This window comes from Culex pipiens, chromosome 1 (assembly GCF_016801865.2).
Source record: "Culex pipiens pallens isolate TS chromosome 1, TS_CPP_V2, whole genome shotgun sequence".
NCBI classification, from domain to species: Eukaryota; Metazoa; Arthropoda; class Insecta; order Diptera; family Culicidae; genus Culex; species Culex pipiens.
In genome coordinates, this window is record NC_068937.1 from 81,578,656 (window position 1) to 81,596,452 (window position 17,797).

General features: G+C 35.3%; 1 pseudogene; it reads left to right on the forward strand.

The window, feature by feature from the left end:
* Window positions 1-3,632: 3,632 nt before the first annotated feature.
* LOC128092522 (condensin complex subunit 1-like) lies at window positions 3,633-16,410 on the forward strand (annotated as a pseudogene).
* The last annotated feature ends 1,387 nt before the right edge of the window (window positions 16,411-17,797 follow it).

Genomic DNA, 17,797 nt, shown 5'->3' on the forward strand with positions numbered 1-17,797 from the left:
TGTTAATTTTTGAGATATTACCCTTAAAACTACTTTTGAGAAAAACTTCTTGCAAATTGTAATTCTCGCTTACTTTTTAAAAAGGTCCTATGTAAATAGGAAACTCATGGCGCTTTGGTGGTTTTGAAAAAGTAATCTAGAATTATTTATTGGCAAAAATAAAAAGGAATCTAAAAATATGCAATTCAGCATTTCAATAAGACGATTACACCAGTTGTATGATTCACGTTTTTTTCATTCGTATTCAGTCATATTTTCGTTTTGCAAAATCATCTTCAATCAAAGTCATCTGGTTTATGGTACCCATGCTTATTAATGTTAACCCCAAATCAAACAAAACAATCAATTTATGTAAATAAGTTAGACTCTAGTACATTTATATATTTTCAGAAAAAAAACACCAATATATCACTTGTTTTCATAGTTCTTTTATGTTTTCAGATGACAGTTTTGACATAAAAAAAAACTTCTTCTGACTATTTTTTTGTAAACAGTGCATTGGGCTTACACACTTACCAAAAATCATGATTTTCTGAGTTCAATATCCCACTTTTCATACGATTTTTTGAGTTCAGGTACTACAACCATAAAAATGGTTAGGGTGCCTACAGAGTGGACGCTACAAGCGATGCTACAAGCGACGCGACTAATTTGACAGACCAAGCGACTATACGCGACAACGCGCGACTGGATTTTTGCCCCAGAGTGGACGCGACTAGAAGCGACTCCAAGCAACGCGACTGAAAGAAGCAATTTCGATGCAAACATAATATCTTTTGATGTTAAATGCAGTATTTGTTGTGCTCTAGTTCCAGAAATGGTTCTCCGAAATAATTTGGTGGCCACTGGCCACTCCAGAACCGATACTGAATGTCCCCCGGGGAACCACCGAAGAGGCCAATATCTGATCAGAGCAAAACCTGTCATTATTGGAATCTTTTTTTTTTCATTTTGGAAGGACATCTCAGAAATGGACAACCTAAATAATTGAATAGCCACTGGCCACTTTAGAACCGGTTCTGAATGTCCCCCAGGGAACCACTGATATGACCAGTATCTGATCAGAGCAAAACCTGTCAAAATAAGTATTGAAATTCTTTATTTTAGAAGAACATCTCAGAAAAAAATATTTTGGAAGAACATTCTGAAAATTTAGATTGACCTGGCCACTCCGGAACCGGTTCTGAAACACATAAATTTAGAAATTCAAAAATAAAAATACAGAGCAAATGTTCGCTAACTGAAACGAATTCGAATTAAAAAGCACTCAAACGTTATAACCAGTTGTCAAACTGGCTTCGACATTTCAACCCCATTGTTCGACGATATCCGAGCACGTTGTTTTGCTTTTTAATTATCCGCACAATCCGTACTATCCGGATATTTGTAACAAAACATAATAGTTTTGGAGATTTTGCCTAATATTTTTTACTTTAATCATTATCTGGGGTGGATATGGTAGAGCACCCAGAAATCGCCATGCTTCAGTATTCACCCACTTACAGAGTTTTAACTGTGTTTAACTAACTTATACCATTTTGGATAAAATGCAGGTACTTATTTATTGATTTCCAACACTTATCAAAACTGAACTAATTTATTTATTTATGAAACTGGTAGAGGGGTAATTTATGAAACTGTTTTTATGCAAAAATGGATATTTTATATCGAATTAACACAGCGTTGCACAGTGGGTCAAAGTATCTCGAAAAGATTTTACAGACTTTTAAAATTTTATTTACTCCACTTAAAGTTTTTGATTGGAAGGCACAGTCTACCTTATTTTTAAATATTTTTTTTTTAAATTTAAATTTATAAATAAAAAAATTTAAAAAAAATATAAAAGAGGAGCAAAATATTCAAAAGTTTAAAATTTTCAAAAAATTATAGGTTTAGAACATAAAAATTAATTTTTTTATCAATGCTATATAAGAATTCAAAAAAAGAAGAAATTATAATTTCAAAAAATATTAAACTTTTAAAAATCAATATATTAAAAAAAATTAAGTACCTACATTCAAATAATAAGAAATTTGAAAAAATCTCAACGTTTCGTACTCCGTAGTTAATTTAAGAATTTAAGAATTTAAGAATTTAAGAATTTAAGAATTTAAGAATTTAAGAATTTAAGAATTTAAGAATTTAAGAATTTAAGAATTTAAGAATTTAAGAATTTAAGAATTTAAGAATTTAAGAATTTAAGAATTTAAGAATTTAAGAATTTAAGAATTTAAGAATTTAAGAATTTAAGAATTTAAGAATTTAAGAATTTAAGAATTTAAGAATTTAAGAATTTAAGAATTTAAGAATTTAAGAATTTAAGAATTTAAGAATTTAAGAATTTAAGAATTTAAGAATTTAAGAATTTAAGAATTTAAGAATTTAAGAATTTAAGAATTTAAGAATTTAAGAATTTAAGAATTTAAGAATTTAAGAATTTAAGAATTTAAGAATTTAAGAATTTAAGAATTTAAGAATTTAAGAATTTAAGAATTTAAGAATTTAAGAATTTAAGAATTTAAGAATTTAAGAATTTAAGAATTTAAGAATTTAAGAATTTAAGAATTTAAGAATTTAAGAATTTAAGAATTTAAGAATTTAAGAATTTAAGAATTTAAGAATTTAAGAATTTAAGAATTTAAGAATTTAAGAATTTAAGAATTTAAGAATTTAAGAATTTAAGAATTTAAGAATTTAAGAATTTAAGAATTTAAGAATTTAAGAATTTAAGAATTTAAGAATTTAAGAATTTAAGAATTTAAGAATTTAAGAATTTAAGAATTTAAGAATTTAAGAATTTAAGAATTTAAGAATTTAAGAATTTAAGAATTTAAGAATTTAAGAATTTAAGAATTTAAGAATTTAAGAATTTAAGAATTTAAGAATTTAAGAATTTAAGAATTTAAGAATTTAAGAATTTAAGAATTTAAGAATTTAAGAATTTAAGAATTTAAGAATTTAAGAATTTAAGAATTTAAGAATTTAAGAATTTAAGAATTTAAGAATTTAAGAATTTAAGAATTTAAGAATTTAAGAATTTAAGAATTTAAGAATTTAAGAATTTAAGAATTTAAGAATTTAAGAATTTAAGAATTTAAGAATTTAAGAATTTAAGAATTTAAGAATTTAAGAATTTAAGAATTTAAGAATTTAAGAATTTAAGAATTTAAGAATTTAAGAATTTAAGAATTTAAGAATTTAAGAATTTAAGAATTTAAGAATTTAAGAATTTAAGAATTTAAGAATTTAAGAATTTAAGAATTTAAGAATTTAAGAATTTAAGAATTTAAGAATTTAAGAATTTAAGAATTTAAGAATTTAAGAATTTAAGAATTTAAGAATTTAAGAATTTAAGAATTTAAGAATTTAAGAATTTAAGAATTTAAGAATTTAAGAATTTAAGAATTTAAGAATTTAAGAATTTAAGAATTTAAGAATTTAAGAATTTAAGAATTTAAGAATTTAAGAATTTAAGAATTTAAGAATTTAAGAATTTAAGAATTTAAGAATTTAAGAATTTAAGAATTTAAGAATTTAAGAATTTAAGAATTTAAGAATTTAAGAATTTAAGAATTTAAGAATTTAAGAATTTAAGAATTTAAGAATTTAAGAATTTAAGAATTTAAGAATTTAAGAATTTAAGAATTTAAGAATTTAAGAATTTAAGAATTTAAGAATTTAAGAATTTAAGAATTTAAGAATTTAAGAATTTAAGAATTTAAGAATTTAAGAATTTAAGAATTTAAGAATTTAAGAATTTAAGAATTTAACGGTACACATCAACCAGAGCTTTAGCACCCAGATTTTTGTTACAGACATTTTAGTATCTTCAAAACTACGGGTACTATCGAAATATTTTTATATTCATCCCCTAAAGTACTGTCCACCAAGCAATTTACAGCAAAGTTTCATTAATTTTACAATCCCGTAGTTGCAGGATTGGGTCCGTAAGTTTGACAATTTTGGTATAAGAAGACAACAACTTCCTTCGTTGCTGTGCACCCTTAAGAATTTAAGAATTTAAGAATTTCAAATGTTTAGATTTTTCAAATTTCAGGTTTTAAAATTCTATAGAATTTTAGAATGATGATCTGTTTTCCTTGAGAATTAGTGACGGCTTCACCTGAATTGCTTACTACATTATCATATTAGTCCTTCATTTTTACCAATGAATCAAGATTTTGCATTGTGTCCAATGTCCATACAAAAATGTTTTCAAAATACAAATTCAAAAGACGCTTACTGAAAAGTGTTCTGATCGATACGATTTCTTTGACAAAGTTATGCAGTCCAGCCTCGATTATCCGAAGGTTTCTATGGGACTTTGGGGTTCTATGTGGACTTCCGATAATCGTATCAAATTTTTGTTTTGTTTTTTTTTTGTATTTTGTTACTTTGAACAAATTCAAATTCTGCAACCCCATTTTATTAAAGTTCAAATGGTTGATTGTCATCCAAGTACATTTTCCTTATGAACGCCATGGACCATTTCCGAGATGTCCTTCCAAAATGAAGAATTTCGATACCTATATTGACAGGTTTTGCCCTGATCAGATATTGGCCACTTCGGTTGTTCCGGAGAACCAGTTCCGGAGTGGCCAGTGGCCACCAAATTATTTCGGTGGACCATTTTTTAGACGTCCTTCCAAAATGAAGAATTTTGATACCAATATTGACTGATTTTGCTCTGATCAGATATTGGCCACTTCGGTGGTTCCCCGGAGGACATTCAGAACCGGTTCCGGAGTGGCCAAAATGAAGAATTTCGATACCAATATTGACTGGTTTTGCTCTGATCAGATATTGGCCAAGAATTTTGATATCAACATTGACTAGTTTTCTTCTGATCAGATATTGGCCACTTCGGTGGTTCCCCGGAGGACATTTAGAACCGGTTCCGGAGTGGCCAGTGGCCACCAAATTATTTTGGTGGACCATTTTTGAGATGTCCTTCCAAAATGAAGAATTTTGATACCAACATTGACTAGTTTTCTTCTGATCAGATATTGGCCACTTCGGTGGTTCCCCGGAGGACATTTAGAACCGGTTCCGGAGTGGCCAGTGGCCACCAAATTATTTTGGTGGACCATTTTTGAGATGTCCTTCCAAAATGAAGAATTTCGATGCCAATATTGACTGGTTTTGCTCTGATCAGATATTGGCCACTTCGGTGGTTCCCCGGAGGACATTCAGAACCGGTTCCGGAGTGGCCAGTGGCCACCAAATTATTTTGGTGGACCATTTTTGAGATGTCCTTCCAAAATGAAAAATTTCGATACCAATATTGACTGGTTTTGCTCTGATCAGATATTGGCCACATCGGTGGTCACCCGGAGGACATTCAGAACCGGTTCCGGAGTGGCCAGTGGCCACCAAATTATTTTGGTGGACCATTTTTGAGATGTCCTTCCAAAATGAAGAATTTCGATACCAATATTGACTGGTTTTGCTCTGATCAGATATTGGCCACTTCGGTGGTTCCCCGGAGGACATTCAGAACCGGTTCCGGAGTGGCCAGTGGCCACCAAATTATTTTGGTGGACCATTTTTGAGATGTCCTTCCAAAATGAAAAATTTCGATACCAATATTGACTGGTTTTGCTCTGATCAGATATTGGCCACTTCGGTGGTTCCCCGGAGGACATTCAGAACCGATTCCAGAGTGGCCAGTGGCCACCATATTATTTGAAGGACCATTTCTGATATCATATTTTGCAAATTTGTTGACCTAAATCATACAAATTTTGATTTCAGGTTGTATATTGAAATATTTATTTTTATTTTTTATTTACAATTTAAAATTCATTTCGAACCATTTTGCAATTTTTTAATTAAATGTACTTTATTTATTGCATCCGAGATTGCATCAAACAATTCTACTGCCCATTTTATTTGAAATTTTAATAGCGAAAGCTGAACAAAACATCAGAATCAATTTAAATCGCTTGATTTGCAGGCGACTGACCTCGGTTTGCACAGGTCGGTCGCGCGACCAATTTGACAGTTGCTTGTTCGTCGCTTGTAGCGCAGCGAAAAATCGCTTCTACTCTGAATAGGCGAGCGATTTCTGCTGGCCGCAAATGAGTCGCGCGTAGTCGCTTCGCCTGTCAAATTAGTCGCGTCGCTTGTAGCATCGCTTGTAGCGTCCACTCTGTAGGCACCCTTAGACTGGTTGCAACGCGGCTCTACTTTGTTCTAGCTGTTTCATTTTTCAAATAGAACTGAAACAGACCACCCGCAACGCGGAGTTGCAGTTTTATTTTTCGAGCAGTATTTTGAAACAGGAATAAAACTGCTCGACGAGTTTGTTTCAAACGTGAGACGATTTGGAACTGGAATAGAACTCAGTTTCAAAAAAATCAGATATATAGAGATATCCACGTATTCTTACACACACACTATGATGATGTGTTGATAATCATACGCACACAATTAAAAGCATTTTTTGAAACAACATTTAGATCAGCGCGTTGCGAGCACCGTGTTCTAGTTTCATTTCCGCCAGTTCTAAAAAATTAAAACTGCTCGCAATTTGAAACAATTATAAAACTTCGAGCTGCAGACAGTCTTATAGTACAATAACAATTTAAACCAAATGATTGCGTTTCCACGCTCCAAAACATGAACCGCTCGGAGACATCTTTCAAGTTGCCCACGTCCCAGATGGAATCGGCGAAGTTGGGCCACCATGTCGGTTCCGAATAGTGGTGGCCTCCAGCGGGTCCTAGTTTGGGCAGGCAATAACAAAAGAGATGTCTTCTTCTTGTAGCCCAACTCAAACCCTCGACGGCCACGGCAGCGGCCTTCGTCTACTTCTTGATAATCTCCAGCCCATACAAGTCCCGCTCGAGGCCATTCTTCAGCATGACCAACGAATCCGACTGGTCGCGAGCGAGAAGTCTTTCCGGAAGATTGAGTGGTTGATGTTTCCACCGCGGTAGAACTTGATGGCACCGTCCAGTTGGATAATGTTCGTTACAGAGGTGCAGATTCGTGACGTAGACTTTGTGGTTCTTCTAGTGATGAACCTCCATGATCTCCCGGCTCCAGGGCATCAAAATCCTACGCAAGAGTTTGCACTTTACGGTAAATCAGCACCGCTGGAACATTCCAGGTTGTTCTCGAGCACCGCGGATGGTAAAAATTTCCGTAGATTCAGGTGGAAGAAAATAAATCACTCCCTGTGTCTGGTGCTTGTGTTGTGTTTACGTTTATTTTGACATTTGAACCTGACAACGTTCTTGGATCAAGGTTCCATAATACAAGGTAAGGTCGCGTTAATATAATGACGAAATATAAATATGTTAACCAACTATTGTTAGCCTATTGACGGAGTTGTCCGACCCCTAGATTTAGCATAACAAATTTAAATTCGTATATCAGGCTATTTATTATTAGGCACTAAGAATGAATTCTTAACTTATCGTTATGTTTATTGGTTGTAGTGTTTATGTTTGTTTAAATTTTAATTTGATATTGTTATTTTATGGCATTTTAAAATGTACTTCAACAAGTTTTTAATGTTTTGTTTTGTTTAAGCAGTTTAGTTTAGTTGAAATATATGACGACGTTAGTTTTGAGGTTGCAATCATGGACTAATTACGCTATAAACTCTAATCCACGATGTGAACTATCCAAGAACATAAAACAAACTCGAAGTTGATGAGTTACGCTACGATAAAAATACCTAAGTTCAAATCTAACTTTTAAAACATAGCACCGAACACTTTACTTTTCCGAATAAAAAATCACGAATTTAAAAGACTGTATAACCGCCCCCGGATGAACGAGGATGATTTAGTGACCATATAGAAACATTAAATTACCTTTTAGGAAATGGTGACGATTTGTCAAATTGTTGGTTCAAAAATATGGAGTTATGTTTTCACAAATAGTCAGTATTTGAAAAATTGTTAATTTAAATTTTAAATGCTGCAAGAATTTGATCATATTCCTGATTATGAATTAAATATTTGACAGATCTTATGATTTTAGAGAACAACATGTAAAATTTTAGTGTTACACCTCGTTTAACACGTTGTTTGTGTACATAGGACCTTTTCAGATAAACTATATTGATGCATAAATATTTTTTTGATTTTAATCAAAATTCTTTTTAAAGAAGCTGTTTGTACAAAATTAGAAATTGATATATTATACCATGTTTTTTTTATTTAATCTACATGAAGTATAAACATGATTTTAGTTGAAAAAACATAGTTTCATAGCATCCTACTCTGGCCAAAATTTGTTGGTGACATCAACAATCAACTACATGGCCTTATTTTTTAGTTTAATTATTTTTAACAAAACCAATTCTCAACAATTGGGTCCTAAAATTAAGCTTAAATTTGTGATATTATTGTTCACTACGATAAAGCTTATTTTTCTGAGTACAATGACCTTTTGAACGACCTCAAAGGATTTAAAATGGATTTTTAATTCAATTTTTAAAAATTAACTTCACGGCCCTTCTTGACAGAAAAGGTCCTACTTGACAGCTCGTTCCAAGGGGACCAATATTTTTTTTTGCATTAAAATGACAATATTTTTTTTTTGCATTAAAATGAAAAAAAAAGTGATCAGAAATGGTTTTAATCGTGTTTTTTACCGTTGTACATAAAAATGGACATAGGGCTTTAGTACCCAATTTGCTTGGGCTGCATTTTCAAAAAAAAGTTTCATGCGTTTCAATGGTTTCAATGTCGTTGGTTGCATCCAAGTTTTAATGCATTCCACTTGTATCCAACATTGCATAATATAGATCGACTTAATTAATCAATCGACATGATCGACATAAATGGCCGAACCCCCATTTGAACATCTGTCAAAACCGTCAAAACAAAAAGTTGTCGCTGCTGCAAATGGAGGTGCAAAATAATTGTGGTGGCCGATTCCGGACCCTGTTTCGCGCGTGCAATCTGCTGTTTATTGAGATTTTCCGGTTCGGGACGAATGTTTTGGATGAGCTGGTTCAGTCGGAACTGCCGCGGGCGGACCGGGTGCCGGCGCTGAAGGACAACGAAAGATGAGGTGCTGTACAATCTGTTTCAACTGCCGTTGGAGAAGCTCCGCCGGTTTTGCGAGGAATCGTTTGTTGAGTAAGTTGGAACATGTTTCGTTTAATTATTTTGAGATCATCACACATCTTTCGTTTTCAGCGTAATCCGGTGCGAATCTTGCAGATTATGGAGCACCATTGCGCCGATCGCTGGCGGCGTGATGCTGCTGTACGAAGAGTTTGCATCGCTTCGATCTACCTGGTGTTGATCAAGGAACTGGTCGAGCGGCTCAACGTGGACACGACCGACAGCCAAACGGCAAAGCACATGAGCCAGTTGCTGGAGCTGGGAATGCTCGATGCGAAGCTTATCATTCCACATTTGTCCACGATGAGCGACGAACTGAGGAACCTGGAATCTTACGTGGTGCACAACTGTGTCCTGCAGATCATGGGCAAAGCCATCGTGACTGAGCTTACCTAGGAGGAACTGGCCGATGAGCTGAAGGAAACGCGCGATGACTTCCTGCATGATTTGTTCAACCACACGATGGACGTTTCGGCCCATGTTCGCTCGAAGGTGCTTCAGATTAGGCACTGCATCCAGGGCCAGAACGCGGTTCCACTTAGCTGGCAGCACCAGGTGCTAGAAGGTACCGTCGAACGGCTCGAGGACAAGTCACTGGTGCGCAAGAACTCGATCGCGTTGATCAAAACCTCCCTCGAGCATAATCCGTTCTCCGCTAAGCTCTCCCTGGCGGAACTTTGCAGGCAGTATGGGACGGAAGACTGCCAGCCGCAGGAAATTCGCAACAAGATGGTATAGCAGGACGCGGCGCTCAAGAAAACCGAACAGCAGTGCGTGTTCTACATGATGTTCTTGAAAGTGTACTACGTCAAGACCCGGCACGGCCCGAAGCTGAACGAGGAGTTCCAGAAGAAGGAAACGAGGTCAATTTCCTGGAGGATTCGATCCGTTTCGCAGAAATCATTTCGGACGCGGTGCCTATGCTGCAAGACATGGTGATGTCCAAGTCCCAAACGGCTGTGTACGAAGCGCCTCAGCTTACCTGTTTGGGATCAAGGGAATCGAAAGTGGAGTACAGCATAATGAGCAGTTCCGATGCCGGGCGGACGAACTGTACGACGCGCTGACGCGACAGGACATGGTGCAGCATTTACGCAGGGTCATGTTAAGAGAGAGAGAGTGAGTATTTTTTTTTATAACGTTCCGTTTTTGATAAACTCACAGCTTGAAATTGAAAAAGATCATTAAAGTAGCTAAATTTATTTGAAAACGATGTTTTTTTTGTTATATCTCAGTAACTTTTCAAAATGATATTAAATTAAAAATACGGAATTTAGCATTTTGTTTTGTATTTTACAGCAAAAAACTTGTGTATTTTACAGCAAAAAACTTGTGTGGCTAGTCCACAAAGCGCGCGCTCTCTCTCTCTTGTATTTATATTTCTGTTTTCTCCCGTCGCGCGCGGCGACAAACAAAAGAAGTCTGCGCTGGAAATTGACAAGTCAAAACTCCTCTTGTTTTGGTGCGTTTCGTCGTGGTCGTCGCGGTTCGCGATTGTTTATTAGCATCTTCACTATTTTCGCGTTCGTGTGTTGTGTTTTCAAAAGTGAGTGTAAAAAGAACTGCCTTCCATCCTCACAGCAAGTATTGGCTGCGTTTGTTTACATCCGTGAGCAGCTAGAAAAAAAAGTTCCATCCTTCCGTCCAGCGGGATCGAAGCCGCCGAGGAGGAAAAACAACACAAAGGAGACAATTGAGTGGTTTTCCGGATCGTTTGTTTTCAGAAGTGTCTGCTTCTAGGGTGCTACGTGAAACTCCAGCAGGTTTGTTTACTTTCAAGAACTGACCTTTGAATCAACCAAAACAAATCAACCGGAAAATCACGCAAACTTTTAATAAATTTTAATGCAAACAAACATGTTTTTTTTCAGATTTCGACGAAAAGTACCTTTCCAGATTTGCGATTCCGACCCCAGCTGCCCCTTTTCATATGTTGCTCCTGATTTGTAAAATTTACCTCTCGGAATCGATACTTGTGATTTCTTTTTCTATTTCACAGGACTGAAATCCGGATATCAATCTAGGTTTCTATGTAGGAGAAGAATCCTAATTCTCCCTACAAAGGTAAAGTTTGGGACGGATTTTTTTTCTATAGCAAAATTCAAATCTTTTCGAGCGGCCAAGCCGCAGTTGATATTCTGTTGACGGAGCTGGCAATAAAACCAATGCTGCCCGAGAGTCTTCGGCCTAAGTGGAAACATTACAAAGAATGTATACCAGTATGTCGAGAAGTTTTATTTTTTATTCCTACAGTGGACTCTCTCGTTGTCGATTTTGAAGGGACCGTCGAGAGCGGGAGTTATCAAATTATAGAACGAAAAATCAAGGCAAGCTTCTTGAAGGGACTGAAAAATTTATTGACAGCAGGAGCAATATTGATATCGAGAAGATCGATAGCCAGAGAGTCGACTGTATTTGCTTTTTTATGTCAAGCTCGTTCTTTGTCCATCGGATAAATCAGAAGTACTCTGTTTGATTTGCGCTTTCAAATTATGTTCTCAAAATTCTCCCATTTAAAATGTGAAACTCGATTTATTTACAGATTTTGTATCGAGGATGTAATTTATTCAACGTAGAGTGGAATATCACCAAGGGACTTGAATATTATATTGTAAATAAATACATTGTGGTTTATTTTGTTTTGTTTTTTCAAGGTTTGTACCTGAAGCCTGCTTTGAACTGAACTTGAATTTCGTCAAGTGCGACAAGATCATCAGGGTGCGACACGCTCTCATCAACCAGCGGTCCCACAAACTACAGATAACCGGCGTGATACAGCTGCGCCGTTTCCTTTCGCAAGCAATTTCGTACGACTTTGTCGTACGCGTACGACTTTGATCAACCTCCTGCTGTAGCGAAAGTTTCCTTGAGATTTATTGAGTTTAGAATTAGAAATGCCTTATTTTTTTAACAAGCCAAACCTGAATTTAGACACACGCAATACCTCTTCTTCCCTGAATTAAACACCTGTTAAAAGGAACTCCCTTTTTTAGCTTAGGATTATTCGATCATTGTACTACTAAAATGACAAAATAAATTTAAAAAAAACTGTACTGTTTTTTTGCTAAAAAAAAACCCGAAAACCCTTGAAAAATTGATATTAATTCGAGTTGTTACAACTATTTCCCAAAATGTAACGCGCCATGAAAAATCACTCAAATAACTATTTAAAACCATAAAAATAATATTTGAGAAATGGTGAAATCCCTAAAATTTATACGCAAAAATGAACTTTCAAAAAACATTTGACATAGTGTCGCTAGAAGAAAAAATCAAATAGTGAATATTGCTAACAACATATATGGGGAATAGTTCACTATTTGAGAGACGGTGAGGAATTAAAAAAATGATTTACCAAATAGTGGGTATACAATTTGGTAAAATGTTGATTGAATATTTAACAAATGATTTTCAAACGGTTTTTTTCTATGCGGGCCTCTACACAGAAAAAAATCAATTCCCGTAATCGTGAATTAAGTTCACGAATGTGAGATCCACGAAGGAATTTATTCATGAGTATGGTGCATTTGCACCATAAACGTGAATATATTCCTTCGTGGTTCTCATAATCGTGAACTGACTTCACGGTTTCGAGAATTGATTTTTTTCTGTGTAAAGTATGTAGAAAACCGAATTACATCAAACTGCCGTTACTGTTCACTTTTGACAGCCTGTCTGCTCCGAATGTTTCGTTTGTCTCGCTCACACCGTCATGACGATGAGCGTGATCCCGGCGCGAGAAAATTGGCAGAGTGCGAACAATAAAAAGAGAGAAAGGATATTTGTGGAAAGATCTCACCCGAGTTGCGTAGTTTCTCTGGACAATCCCTGGCATCATGCTCCCGGCCACACAATGGAGGGTGGCCAGGGTAAGCGGAGAAGATGTGAGCCATCTCCATAAGCTTGCGAGGTTCAGCCTGCTCCACGGCGTCAATGGTTTATAAACGAGTACTTTATCGGTCTCGCTCACTCCAACATGCTGTTGAATCTTTCACCCAAACACAGTCTCCACTCTCCCCCCCCCCCCCCCCCTCCATCGCTAATAATTTCTCGCCAGGAAGTACCACAAAAATGAACAGCACCGCAATTCAAAGCTGAGGCACACCAGATACACAACCCAAATTCACTTAAATTTTTCACAATTTTAGCTCAGGCATTGATTTCTTCACAAACAGCAGGTTTTCCATCTTTTTCAATCCTGGCTCCCACTGTCCTCTATCATTAAGGCAGAAAACAACATCTCCTCTCTCACTCTCCCCCACTGATCCGCAAAACGTCACGTCATCGCAAAACCCGCGACAACACCAATACACCAACACACTTCACCGAAAGCAACATGAAAAATGTCAGAGCCGGAGGGCGTAGCTCTAATCACTTAAATTTACGAAAATACTCAAATTCCAATCAAAACGATTCACTTTCTGTGGTATTTAAACTTCAGAAACATTATTTCACTTTTTCAGCTCAGAAATGCAACGAAATTCCAGTTTTTCACAATCTAAACCTTAGACGCGAAACAAACGTGACCGGTCACGGGGGCAGTGTTGTCAGAACTCCACTTCCATTCAAATATGTACAGAAAAGTGAGATTTTTATTTGAAATGTAAATCATTCCACTTTGTCATATACGTAGGAACATATTAATTCATCGTCTTCAGCTTTGGATCTAACCCAAAAAAAAGCTGCGGGTATTTTTTTTTCTAAACTCTCAACTGCTGACTCAAGGTTTATATTTCCTTTAATGAAAGGGACAACTGCTGAAAAAAGTTAAATTTTCTTCATTAAAATGGGGATAATGCGCTTCAGCTGTGGTTACAACTCAAGCGAGTTTTCCCTTCTTTAAAAAAATATTCAGCTATATCACCAGACAAGAGAGTTTTCCCTTCTTTAAAGAAGGGAAAATTAAACTCATGTTAGTAGTTATCTCAAGTCAAAGAAATTTTTCACTTCTTTAAAGAAAGGTAAATTCAACTTGTGTCAGCAGTTATCACAAGTCAAGAGAATTTTCCCTTCTTGATTGAAGAGAAAATTCAAACATTAGCATTAGCATTAGCAATAAAGGTCGCACAATTCCGGATGGCTGCACAACGCTTATCTTGCTGTTTAACTATAATTAAACGTATGATAGCACTAGACTCTCATCCGGTTACAATATTCCAACACGGGAGATACCATGTTTTCCTCTTTAGATGAGCGTGTAATTGTAATACTATCCAGTAAGATAAGGGGCTCCTGGCCGGTACCTTGCTAACCTCGGGGATTGGAAGGTATGTTAGTAAACATCTATCTAGAATGCGCAGAGATCTCTACGTCACCTAGTGGTATAGATGTTTGTAGGGAGGTTTTGGACTCAATGTTAGTAAATTGAACGTTTGTTTTTTTAACACCATCACCACCACCACCAAAACAATACCATCACCACAAAAAGTCATGCTAGATTTTAATACAAATACATTACAAAACGAACACAACAATAAAATCATCTTCCTGACCCTGCTGCCCACACGATACTGACGCGCAATAATATTAATTACCACAATGACCCCCCACTGCATGCATGACTCGAACATGAAAACGAACACGAACACAGCACAAAGAGAACACCACAAAAATCCATCTTCCCATCACCACTGCTTGCACGATACTGACGCGCAATAATATCAATTACCACAATGACCCTCCACTGCATGCATGACTCGAACATGAACACGAACACAGCACAAAGAGAACACCACAAAAATCCATCTTCCCATCACCACTGCTTGCACGATACTCATTGAAGAGAAAATTCAAACATATAGGGATAATTCAACTCGTGTTAGTAGTAATCACAAGTAAAGATAATTTTCCATTATTTGAAGAAGGGAAAATTAAACTTGTGTCAGTAGTCATCACGATTCAGTGACCTTTTTCCCTTCTTTAAATAATGGAAAATTCTCTTTACTTGTGATAAGTGCTGACACAAGTTGAATTTAACCATTTGTTTAAAGAAGGGAAAACTTTTTGACTGGTGAATACTTTTTAAAAGAAGGGAAAACTCGCTTGAGTTGTGACCACAGCTGAAGCGCATTTTCCCCTGTTTAATGAAAAAAAATTACCTTAAGAAGGAAAATTCAACTTTTTTCAGTACACAGAAAAAAAATGAAATGGTGACAAAAAATGATTAATTTTACATTAGAAATTGGTGAATATTCATCAGTTTCTGATGAATATTCACCAGGTTCACATTTTTACACATTTTATAGGTAATATTACTCAAAAAAGAGGTAATATTCAACCAACCAAATTTTCAACCTTCCAAAATTCAACTTTTTTTCTGTGCAGTTGTCGCAAGTCTAGAAAGTGTCCCTTTCTTTAAAGGAAATATTAACCTTGAGTCAGCAGTTGAGAGTTCAGAGAAATAACCCGCAGCTTTTTTGGGTTAGATCCAATCCCCTCCTTCTTTAAAGAAAGGAAAATACAACATAAAAAAGAAAATTCTACTTGTATGACAAAGTTGAAGAGCCTTAAAATTCCAGATTAAATTTTCAAAAGGTCATCACTACATAGGTAACCCATTGCTTATAGGTTATTTTTGATATTTACTGGAGAATTCAAATGAGAATCTAATATTTGAGAATATTGATAAAATCGTAGAAAAAAATGTTTTTAAATCTAGCATATTTTGTTCCCTATTTTTCCATACAATCTTTAACCTGGAATATCGATGGGTAAATGTCGAACATATTTGGCTCAATGGCTTAAAATAGCCCTGGGAACAATATTCAGCAAGTGGAGCAACGTTTTGAACAAAAGTTTCAAGTTCTGGGCACCCATAGCCAGCAGTTTTCAAATAAAAAAAAATAAAATAAAAAAAAATCAGCTTTCGCCGGCAGTTATCACAACCTAATATGGTCTTCTTGAAGCAATTCCAATATTAACTTTATTTTGAAATTTTAACATCATTATGCCAAATGACCATTATGCCAAATGGCCATTATGCCAAATGACCGTTATGCCAAACGTCCATTATGCCAAACGTCCATTATGCCAAACGGCATTATGCCAAACGGCGTTATGCTAAACGGCATTATGCCAAATGGCCTTATGCCAAATTTCTTTCGCCGCGGCCATGATGCTAAATGACCGTTATGCCAAACGTCCATTATGCCAAACGGCATTATGCCAAACGGCATTATGCCAAATGGCGTTATGCCAAACGGCATTATGCCAAATGGCTTTATTCCCAATTTCTTTCGCCGCGACAACTAATTAATTTAGTAAAAAAATTTTTTTTTTGCAGGTAACATACCAAAAAAACAACCAAAACGACACCAAACTCCTCTATGTCAAACAAAGGATTCCCGAAAGCAAATAGAAAAGAAGAAACCTCAGCCCTCCGCTGCAGGTAACGATCAAGATAATAAACGAAGATCGATCTCCAACATTGCCTGTGGATGCAACAGTAAAAAGAATTATTTTTCATTCAATTTGAAGCAAAAAATATGCAACATTTTCCGTATGAATAAACAGCATCAATATCTACGTAGCAGAAAAATTGTTCACGATTGCCAAGCAAAACAAAGTGAATGTAGCACGAAATCAGCAACAGTAGTCGAGAGCTGTAGAAAAGAAAACGTTTTGACAAGGAAACTTCCTCCGCTGCCATTGTCCGGTAAGAGAATCATAAATGCACTGAATCGATTCGGTGTAAAAAAGTATTCACACACACACATTTTGTGATAAAATATGCAAACAATTTAAAGTTTGACAGAAACCATAGAATAGAAGTCCAACTGTCAAAAACAAGTTGTATCACTTTTTTCTCGAGAACAAGTAGCGCCGCGTATCGGCGATGGTATACTTTATTATGCCACTACTCTGGCATAATTTCAAGAAAGTGTTGGTAAAGGTGGCAACAACACCATTATTGATTTTTATTCGGAAGAATTTAATTAAAATTTGTTTTATTCTTAGCATCAATAAAACGAGAGTGAAACACGCAGATGAAGGGGCAGTATGGAAAGTCTGCTGCTATATTTTTCTATGGTTCTAAACTTTCACAGCGCTTTCAAACTTCGTTTTGATAATTTATTTTTGATCAACATATATGATTTGTTTTACCACAATTTTTGCATCGCATTTCGAAAGAATTGCAGTTGAAAATCAAATTTTATCCTCAATTCTAGACTCAGCGACACAAATTTTTTCAATTTTAGGCTTATTTTACGCAAAATATAATTAATTTTTCAAAAAAAAGTTTTAATTCTGAAAAATATTTGTTTTAAATTATCCGTTGTAACCATTTTGCCGTCATCTTGGACAAAAAACCGCTCCGCCATTTTGAAATCTAGATTAAATTTTCAAAACAACCTATCCCTCATGGGTTTCCTATGCAGATAGGGCCTTTTGAAAATTTAATCGAGAAATCAGGTATAATTATGGTACAGCGGAACCCCGCTAGTTTGGAATTTTGGAATGTATAAAAAAAAATCGTGTTTGGACGCTTTTAGAATAAATCAAATTGATAATCCTTTAATTGACAAAAAAAGAATGTTCAAATAGATGCACACACTGTACATTTATCCACAAAACCTTGTGATTATTTATGCAATTGTTTTGTAATAAAAAGGACGAACCCAAGACGAACCTGATCAAACAGCTGAGAAGAATGATTTGTTTGAAGGTTGTTTAAGGATTTTTGTATGCTCCTGAACTAAGTTTTATAT